The 9153-nt window shown below is 38.8% G+C and overlaps 1 non-coding gene across 1 annotated transcript; it reads right to left on the bottom strand.

Moving 5' to 3' along the window:
* Positions 1 to 1409: 1409 nt before the first annotated feature.
* Positions 1410 to 1515, bottom strand: LOC131147000 (small nucleolar RNA R71). The gene has a single exon (XR_009134534.1). It is a non-coding gene; the product is annotated as a small nucleolar RNA R71 (small nucleolar RNA).
* Between the last annotated feature and the right edge of the window lie 7638 nt (positions 1516 to 9153).

The raw sequence follows: 9153 nt of genomic DNA, 5'->3' as shown, positions 1-9153 counted from the left end.
TTTATGGAAATGTTTTGAAACTGTATCGTATTGAATGGTGTTACGTTTTATGTAAAATAACACTGGTATGCCACACACTGATATAACTTGCTTTCTTCCTTATTGAGAGGTGTCTCACCCCGAATGTATATACAAATGTTTTCAGGTCCTTCGGGTAGCCGAAACTAACATCCTAGCATCCGGAAGAGGGGGTGTCTTTTAGCTACAGTTAGTGCCTATCTAGATATGAATATTGTAACTGGATTGTTGTGATGGTTTTTGTAGACACCCGAAGAATGTTTTGTAATTATGGGAATGTATATCCTAGTGTTGTATAAACTCTGGTATGGTATGTTATATGGATAGATTAAACATTTTACGCTATGTATTTGATGAGTATGGATGTGTATGTGTATGTTTTTAGGGCTTTCGTATACCCCACGGGGTCGGACCCTCTTTCAGTATTGTATCATGTATGTTTAACTGATACAGGGACAAGTTAGGTTACTATTTTCACACCTAGGACCCATCTGCAGGTTTGGGGCGTGACACTATAAGTCTCCATGGATCGATACCCAACTTACCCACTTTCTACTGAACTTGGGATGGTTAGGTTTTATAAATATTATTTTTGGTAGTTAAGGACCCAAGGCTTGGTGAGCCTACTAAATTTTGGCGCCGTTACTGAGGACTTGGCTATAGTTATGAACCAATTTGTAAATTAGGGTATTGTTGTCTTGTTCTTTTGATTTGATCTCCTTTTATTTTCATTTTCTTTTTTTATTTTTATTTTTATTTTTATTTTTTTATTTTTTTATTACTGTTTCTGAAGTCTGAGTCTTTGTAATTAAAAGTGTGTATATTTGGTCTGCGTTTTTTGGAACCTGTGATAATTCCCATAGATCCTAAAATTGAAAAATCTCGTAGGTCCCTTAGGAAACCTATATCTAATCTAGAAAAGGCTAAGTCGTCTAAACTGAAAGCCATGGCCGAAAATAACCCACTGGTTCTCACTGAACAAATCTCGAATTTCCAAGCTCCCTACCTACCTGTGGTAGGAGAGTAACACCTTTGGCCTTTTAGGGACTACTTTGTGCCTAACGCATACACATCACCGTATTGCCTCTGGTTTTTGGATGTTCAGGAAGCACAATTTAAGATTAAGACTACTATCATCTTGATGCCGCCCAACTTTCATGGGAATTCCAACGAAAATCCTTATCAGCATCTAGATGATTTCTTAGAGATTTGCTCCACCATCCGCATACCTAATTTTAGTAATGATGCCCTTCGTCTTAGGCTCTTTCCATTCTTTTAGAAGGATAAGGCCAAATATTGGTTCATATTCTTAGAGCCGAACTCGGTGACCAACTGGGCCACCATGCAGCATGAATTTCTAAACAAGTTCTTCCTAATAGGAAAGACTAACTAGCTACAGAGGGCAATCACAAGTTTCGCAAAAATGGATGGAGAACTTTTCTTTGAAACCTGGGACTGCTTTAGGGACCAGCTCCGTAAATGCCCACATCATTAGGTTCCCATGTGGCAATTAGTTCAAACATTTTATGAAGGCTTAGCTGAGAGAGATAGGTCCATGGTTGATGCATCATGCGGAGGTACTTTCCTCACAAAGCATGAGAACGAGGCCTGGATTTTGTTTGAAAATTTGGTTGAAAATTCTCAGTAGCACATGGCTTCCACTCGTAGACAACCCAATCCTTCAACCTCTAAACCTAAAGGAGTTTATGAGTTGACCACAAGTCATGATCTAGCCCCTACCCTATATGCCATATCTAAAAAATTGGATCAATGCTTGTACTTAAAACCACAAGCAATAGCGTGTGTAGAGGTTTGTGTAATTTGCTCCGACCCTTCCCATACATGTTATAATTGCTCCCACGTGCATTCCTAGTCTGAGCTTGTGCAGGAGGAAGTAAAGGCCACCCACAATTGGTACGATAAGTCATCTAACGACCCTTATTTGAATACCTACAATCCTGGGTGAAAACAACATCCTAACTTCTCCTCCAGACCACAAGCTTCGGGTTTTCAAAACCAAAGACCTTAATGAAACCCTAATGCTTTGCCTCCATGCCCATACCAAAATTTCCAAAATCATCAAGATTCAGCCTCCAGATCTTCAACCATTCAACAACTGTCTCCACCTCTGCCTAAATATGACACATTTCAAGAGACGGTACTGAGAACCCTTAAAAACATTAAGGCTGATAGCCAAACGGATCAGTAACTCCTTCACTCTCACTCCCAATCCATCACAAAGCTAGAAGTCACCTTAAGGAAACTAGCCATTACCTTGAGTCAGAGAGACGAGGGCAAGTTGCCAAGTTAGCCTATAGTGAATCCTAAAGGACAGCATGGGGTAGAATGTGAATTGGAAGTTGGGGCCTCATCATACCCTGAGCAAGCCCAGGTGGTGACCGCCTTCCAAAGTAGCAGGATGATAGACAAACAAGGTAAGGAGCAATCAAGCAAGAGAGAGAATGAGGATAAAAATAGGGTAGTGCCCAATGCTGATTCATGCACCCTATCTTCCTCTAGTTAGGTACACAAACCCTTGAGTCCCACACTTGCAATTGGAAGGACCAACCCCCACTTTGCCCCCTATAGGGCTTTTCATGACTCCTTAATGGCACACCCTGTAGCCCCTCTTGCACCTTTGATATTTAGGAAAGAGACTTCAACTGAGCTTATATGGGACATGTTTAAACAAGTAAGAATTGACAAGCTTCTCCTAGAGGATATTAAGCGATCACCTACGTTCACAGGGTTCCTTAAGGACTTGTCAACGCAAAAGCAAGATTCAAGGGTACATATGGATGGTTTAGTTACGCAGGTCGAGCTCATGAGTTCCATAATACTTTACCTTGTTCCTAAACTAAAAGATCTCGGCTCACCTATTATTTCATGTGTAATTGGCGGTTACACCATTGATGGGGCTCTTCTATATTTATAAGCAAGTGTAAATATCCTTTTATATTAGGCATATCAGAAACTTAAACCAGAAGAATTACAGCCCACCTCGATCGCTTTGTGTTTTACTAATCAATCTTTTAAGCAACCCCAGGGTGTGGTAGAAGACATGATAGTCAAAGTGGGAGATTTCCATTACCCTATCGACTTCATCATTTTAGATATGGAATCTTCCACAAATCTGATCCGTGTCCTTCTAGGATGGCCATTCCTAGCCACAGCTGATGCTTATATTCAATGTAATACGGGGATTATGGACATCTCAGGGGGCCATAAGCAACTTAGGCTGAACATATTTAATGCCTTCCAACATCAATTTAACGTCGTCTAAGATCTGGACAAAGACATGATTGACAATATTGTTGAGGAAGCAATTTACAACATCACATGATTGGGTTCCCAATTCTAAAAATAAGTTGGGGGTATGCAACTTCGGGTGTGAGGAAGAGAAGGGGGAAACCAATGTTAATTTTGAACCAGGATGAGTTCAAGTTGAGCTTCAATGCATCTAGTTGAAGACGGTAAACTTAGCGCTTCTAGGAGGCAACCCGATCATTTTTATTTTCTTTTTTTTTTAGTCCATAGGTTGTTTAGCATAGATTAAATAGGGATTTAGCATCTTTAGAGTAGCCTAGAAGATAAATTGGGGGTGTGACTAAGAGAGCATCCATCGTACATGAGGGTGACTAGGTCCAGCACCTGAACTCTGCTGAAATCTGAAAATATCGAGAAGGTCGACCATGTCAGCGATCAGCACTAAGCTAGGGTGTGCCTTGGTCGACAATATCAAGAGTAATTTAAATACAAACCTTCATCCTCAAGTCTTCCTCTCTCGCCTACTACATAGTCCTTCAATATCATCACTTGCCCTGCTCCATCACTCTCACCCACCACAATGTCTTCTCCACATGTCCTCAGGCAAGGGTCATCCCTGAACTTTTCTCCGGACTCATACCAAGCTTCGTCTCAGCCTCTTCCTCAATGACTATGGCTTTGCGCTCTGCCAAGACGAGGTTCCTCGTCAACAGGCTAACTGTACTCAGAGGTGCAAGGTGAGGCTACATACATGGTACGAGCACCACGTAGATAGCTACGCCAACTATTGCGAAGGTTGTTTGCACCACGACTAAGCAATTTGACACAACCTCTAACGATGCTATGGGCCTCAACTAAGGATTCTCAAATGCCTGCATTCGTTGAACAACCCCCATGACACTCCCCTGAGCTACACGATGTCTGGCATCACAACCCATTACCATTCCAAAGATTCCAACCTACCATGCCGTATATTCCACTGTCGGAGGTCACCGATGATTCCACCATAGAGCTTCTGGCTCCCAGGACAGACCTACAATTGTTGTTGTATCTCTTTCCATCATATCAGTTCCTACCACCAATTACCATGCCTGATCAGCCAAGGCCACTCCAGGTTCTACAGCCACGTCAGGCTCAACCTCCACTTTCTCCCTGCCGGGTTCATTACCTAGGGGAAACGGCACCCACTCGGGATGTAGCATTAGCCAAACCACTGATGTTTTCTTTTGATTCAAATTTTGACTCTGATTCTGCATAAAATCAACATAGCTGTGTCATTCACTATTGGGTCTTGTATTGTGCCTCTGTGGCACTTTTTTTGTTTTTCTTCTCTTTTCTTTCTTGCCCTGGTTCACTATGTTTCTGAAGCAGTCTTAATACTTGTAATCCCTTCGATGAAATATATTACCAAGAATACAAATGAATGCACATAGTGTTTTTGATATATGTGTCTTTGTGCTACAATGTATTTGCATGCATGATCTTTCTGGATATTATATTTGCAGGTACACTATTTGTTATTACTGGCACCATGCACTGTCCTCTCCTATGCCCGGGTTCTATTCTTTCACCACTTCAGTGAGGGCACTAGAGTTCTAAGTTGGGGGTAGGGGGTGGCACAGTGCAAGACACATTTCATGCACAAAATTGACACATTTTAAAATTTTTTAATAAACTTTTTTAGTGAACCATGCTAACATATATGTTATACCCTCTACATACACCTATACAACCTAGTGTTACATGCATAGGTTTCTCAGTTACATGATTTCATTATGCTCACTATCAATGTAGTGAATCAGTTGTGTAAAATTTGCATAACGTGGTCAATAATTTGATATTACTCCAGGTAGTTGACAAGTGATTTGTTAGGGTTAATACTGTTGTGTAAACTCTTGTATTTAAATGATACTTCATGAGGCTAAAAACACACTTACACAGGGATTTGTAGTGTAGTAACTCAGAAAAAAATAAAAAAATAAGAAATAAAAAATTAATTAAGATTAATAATTAATTAATTAATTAAACATTATTAAAATGAATTAATTAAATTAAGTAATATGATATATATATATATATAAGTAATATAATTTTTTGTTCTGGAAATTTACACAACTGATTTTTTGTTCTGAAAACTGCCCTCTCCCTCCCTCTCTCTCTCTCTCTCTCTCTCTCTCTCTCTCTCTCTCTCTCTCTCTCTATCTACTTTCTCTCTCCTTAACCACTCTTCCACTCTCCTCAATTTCTCGGTGGATATTTGGCCGATTAGGAAACGGAAGGTATCGTTGGATTCCTAGCTCTGCCACCAACATTTCTATCAGAGTAGATTTGTCGTGGGAGTGGTGTACGCACCAATCCTAGGAAAAGGTAAACCCTCACTTTTTACTCAATTTCTCCTTAAATTTTCAGCTAAATCGACGATCGAGCACCACCATGGGGTCCTAGTCTCGATCATCATCGTTTTGGCAGGAGTAAAATTTCAATTTGGGTATCTTAGGTACCACTCCAAAGTGAGAGTGGGATTTGAGGAATGAAGTAAATTGGTTATATTTGGAAGTTTAAATGTTTATTGGGAATTTATGGGTCTAGGAAATGTTAATATAGTATTTTATTTAGGGTTGGTTTGATTAAATTAGGTTATTGAATTCAGGGTTCGGGTGAGCGCCGTAGGTATATTTTTGGGATCCCTGCAGGCGTAGTTTAGGAAACTAGGTAAGGGTGTTATTTGGGTATTTTTGGATTGATTATTAATTTATTGACTGTATAAGCTTAGATATGAATGTATTTTTGAGGTTAAATTAAGAAATTGAAATTTTATACAATTCAGGGTTGGTATATACACGGCAGGCTAATTAGGTTTTTAGTGGGTGTTCTGAGGAATTCAGGTAAAATAATGAATAGTTTATAATTCGGGAAATATGAGTATGGGATTTTTCTGAGAATTTAGTTATTTGACAGGAATATATATATATATATATATATATATATATATATATATATATATATACGATATTTTCAAGGAAATGGAATTATGAACGTCGTGGGCGTGAGTTAGAATTAGTAGACAAGTTCAGTTAGCCAAGGTAAGGGAAATATGCTATGCTAAGAAATTCAGGAATTTTATCAATAAAATATGGTATTTGTTTAACAAGGTATGGAATATTAATTATATAGCTTTATGCATTTCAAAACATGTGTTTTATTAATTGTGTGACTTGAGTAGATATTTGTTCAGTATAGAGTTTATACAATTTTTTAGAATACCATGACTTATCAGTATTTATGCATGGAAATATGTTTTATTAGATTTTACAGAATTATGAATTACAGTGTATATGCAGACATATATTTTACAGTATTTATAGAATTTCATGATTTCCAAAACCATAACACTTAGATATTATAGATTATTCAGTTAGATATTATAGATTATTCAGTCAGATATTATAGTTATTTCGGTTAGATATTTCAGTATTTCAGATCGAATTTATAGTGTTATGGTTATTTTGGAATAATGATGAAACAATAAGATAATTATATATATTAGTATTATTCAGTATTAGATCCTTAATGAATTATTTCAGACATATTCAGTCAACAGAGCACGGTACTGTTGCTATTTTCAGATTATAGTGCAACCACATATCTCAAATAGTGTGTGGATTCTGTTAACTGTGCCTATGGAGAGATTGCAGTATCCTTAGTATTCTGGGTTGAGGAGGCTAGTTCAATGAGGTAAATACAAGTACCGTGCCTTTGAAGAGATTGTAGTAAAGGCCGGACTGAGGATTGGTAGAATATTTAGGTGACTTATCCTTGTAGGCCAATCACCCAACCTATGGGCTGCACAACCCTATCATGAGGAGTTAAATTATGACATACAGATTTTTAAGGATATTTCTCAGTTATTTATATATATACAGATTTACAGAAAAACAACAGATATATTATATTCTTATTGGTATGGATAAATAGAAAACTCAGATACTATAATTGTATTTTAAGCCATGTAGGTGTGAGTTGCTCAATATTTACATGATATCTCAGTTCAGTTATTTATCAGTAAATTATTTATGTAGACTCAGTTGCCACACACTAATAATAGCATATTTTTTCTTACTGAGCATTGTCTCATCCTAGTAAATTAACATTTTTTAGGTGGTCCAGTTAGACAAGCGGATCAGGCTTGCAGGTAGAGAGGTCATCTACACTACCCTATCTGAAGGGTAAGTATTATCAAGGGATTTTATTTTTTAGTAGTATTAAGGAGTGTTGGGTAGAAGGTGCTGTGATGATATATAATCATGTATGTATGCTTTGCATTAATACTAGATTCTGGTATTGTAACTATGGATGTATAACTTTATGCTTTCCGCTGTGTAGGTGATTTTAGGGGTATCAGAGTAAAATGATTATCAGTATATTATATATATTATTTGGAAAAAATGGCATGGAATTTCAGGTCATTACATTTTCGTATCAGAGTCAGTTTTCTAGGTTCTACGGACTTTAGTAAACAACGAAATACAATACCAGAGTATAAAATGGATTGTGAGGAGAATAGGAAATGGGTAGATTGAGATCTAAGTCAGTTGTTTTTAGAGGATGAGATTTGAATTTAGGGTTCGATCTTGCAGCTTGGAGGCAGGAAATTCTGTGCTTGTTTCTGTGATTTTCCTGGGGTGACGACTTCAGAAAAACCATAGTAAACTATCGTTGGGTCTTGTTTCTAAGGGGTAGGACTGAATCCTACATTAGGATTGAGGATGATAAAATGAATGGTCATAGAAGATTATTTTTGGATCCTAGTGTGTTAAGTGTATTAGTGGTATTACGTAGCGTCACCCAGTAGGTGATGGAAAAAATGGCTAGGAATTTAGGGGAACAGAGCTGCATGATTGAGTAGTTCACGCATATGAAGCCCCGTCATTTTTTTGGAAGGGGCTGACTTATTAGTGGCTAAGAATTGGGTTTGGGATATTGAGGACAAATTGGCAGTACTCCCTTATATTGAGGAGTAGAAAGTGTCCTTTTCTGCATTCAAGTCGACTAGGGAAGCAAATGCTGGAGGAGATCAGCAAGACTAGTAGAGAAGCAGAGACTTGAGCTTGTAGCTGTGACCTAGAGTCACTTCAGGGAGTTGTTTTTCAAGTGATACTTCCCCGCTACTGTTGGAAATGCGAAGGTGGTAGACTTTTGCATTTGACATAGGGGCATATGACAGTACAATAGCATGCAGCTGGATTTATCGAGTTGTTCCAGTTTGCCCTGCACATAGTGCCAGATAAGGAAAGAAGGCGAGGAAGTTTAAGGAGGGCCTGGGTCAGGAATTTTTTTAGCAGGTTGTAGGCTTCTAGACCTAGAATTTTCAGAGATAGTTGATAGAGCCATAGTGATTAAAAGTGGCCTATAAAGAGGTGCTAAGGCATAGGGTCAGAGGAAGAGACCTGCGCGTTCAAATTTTCAAGTACGGTCCAGTCGAGAGTCATGGAGGAGGTAGGATAGCAGAGGAGGTTAGAGACAAGGGATGGGAGGTTGAGAGGTACATTATAGACTGATGGCCCTTCTTAGTTCCATATGCTATAGGAGACACCCGGCCGAGTCAGAGAGGTGGCATGTTATCGATGCTGTCAGCCTGGCCACATGGCGAGAGATTGTCAAGAAACGCCAGTTTTGCGCCTGCTCCTAGACCATAGTCAGAAGGTCTCCAGGCATCCCGAGATGGACAGCAGAGGAATACCGCCCCATCACAAGTCTATGCGCTGACATTGGGAGATGTTGAGGCGGTAGGAGATGTCGGGACAGGAGCTTTCTAGTTTGAATTTAGGGGAGGTCTTTACCAGCTAATTTGGTAATTTTAGATATATA

This window comes from Malania oleifera, chromosome 13, assembly GCF_029873635.1.
Source record: "Malania oleifera isolate guangnan ecotype guangnan chromosome 13, ASM2987363v1, whole genome shotgun sequence".
In the NCBI taxonomy this organism is placed as follows: Eukaryota; Viridiplantae; Streptophyta; class Magnoliopsida; order Santalales; family Ximeniaceae; genus Malania; species Malania oleifera.
The sequence above is the reverse complement of the archived record's forward strand: the minus strand, read 5'-3'. Positions and strand labels throughout refer to the sequence as shown.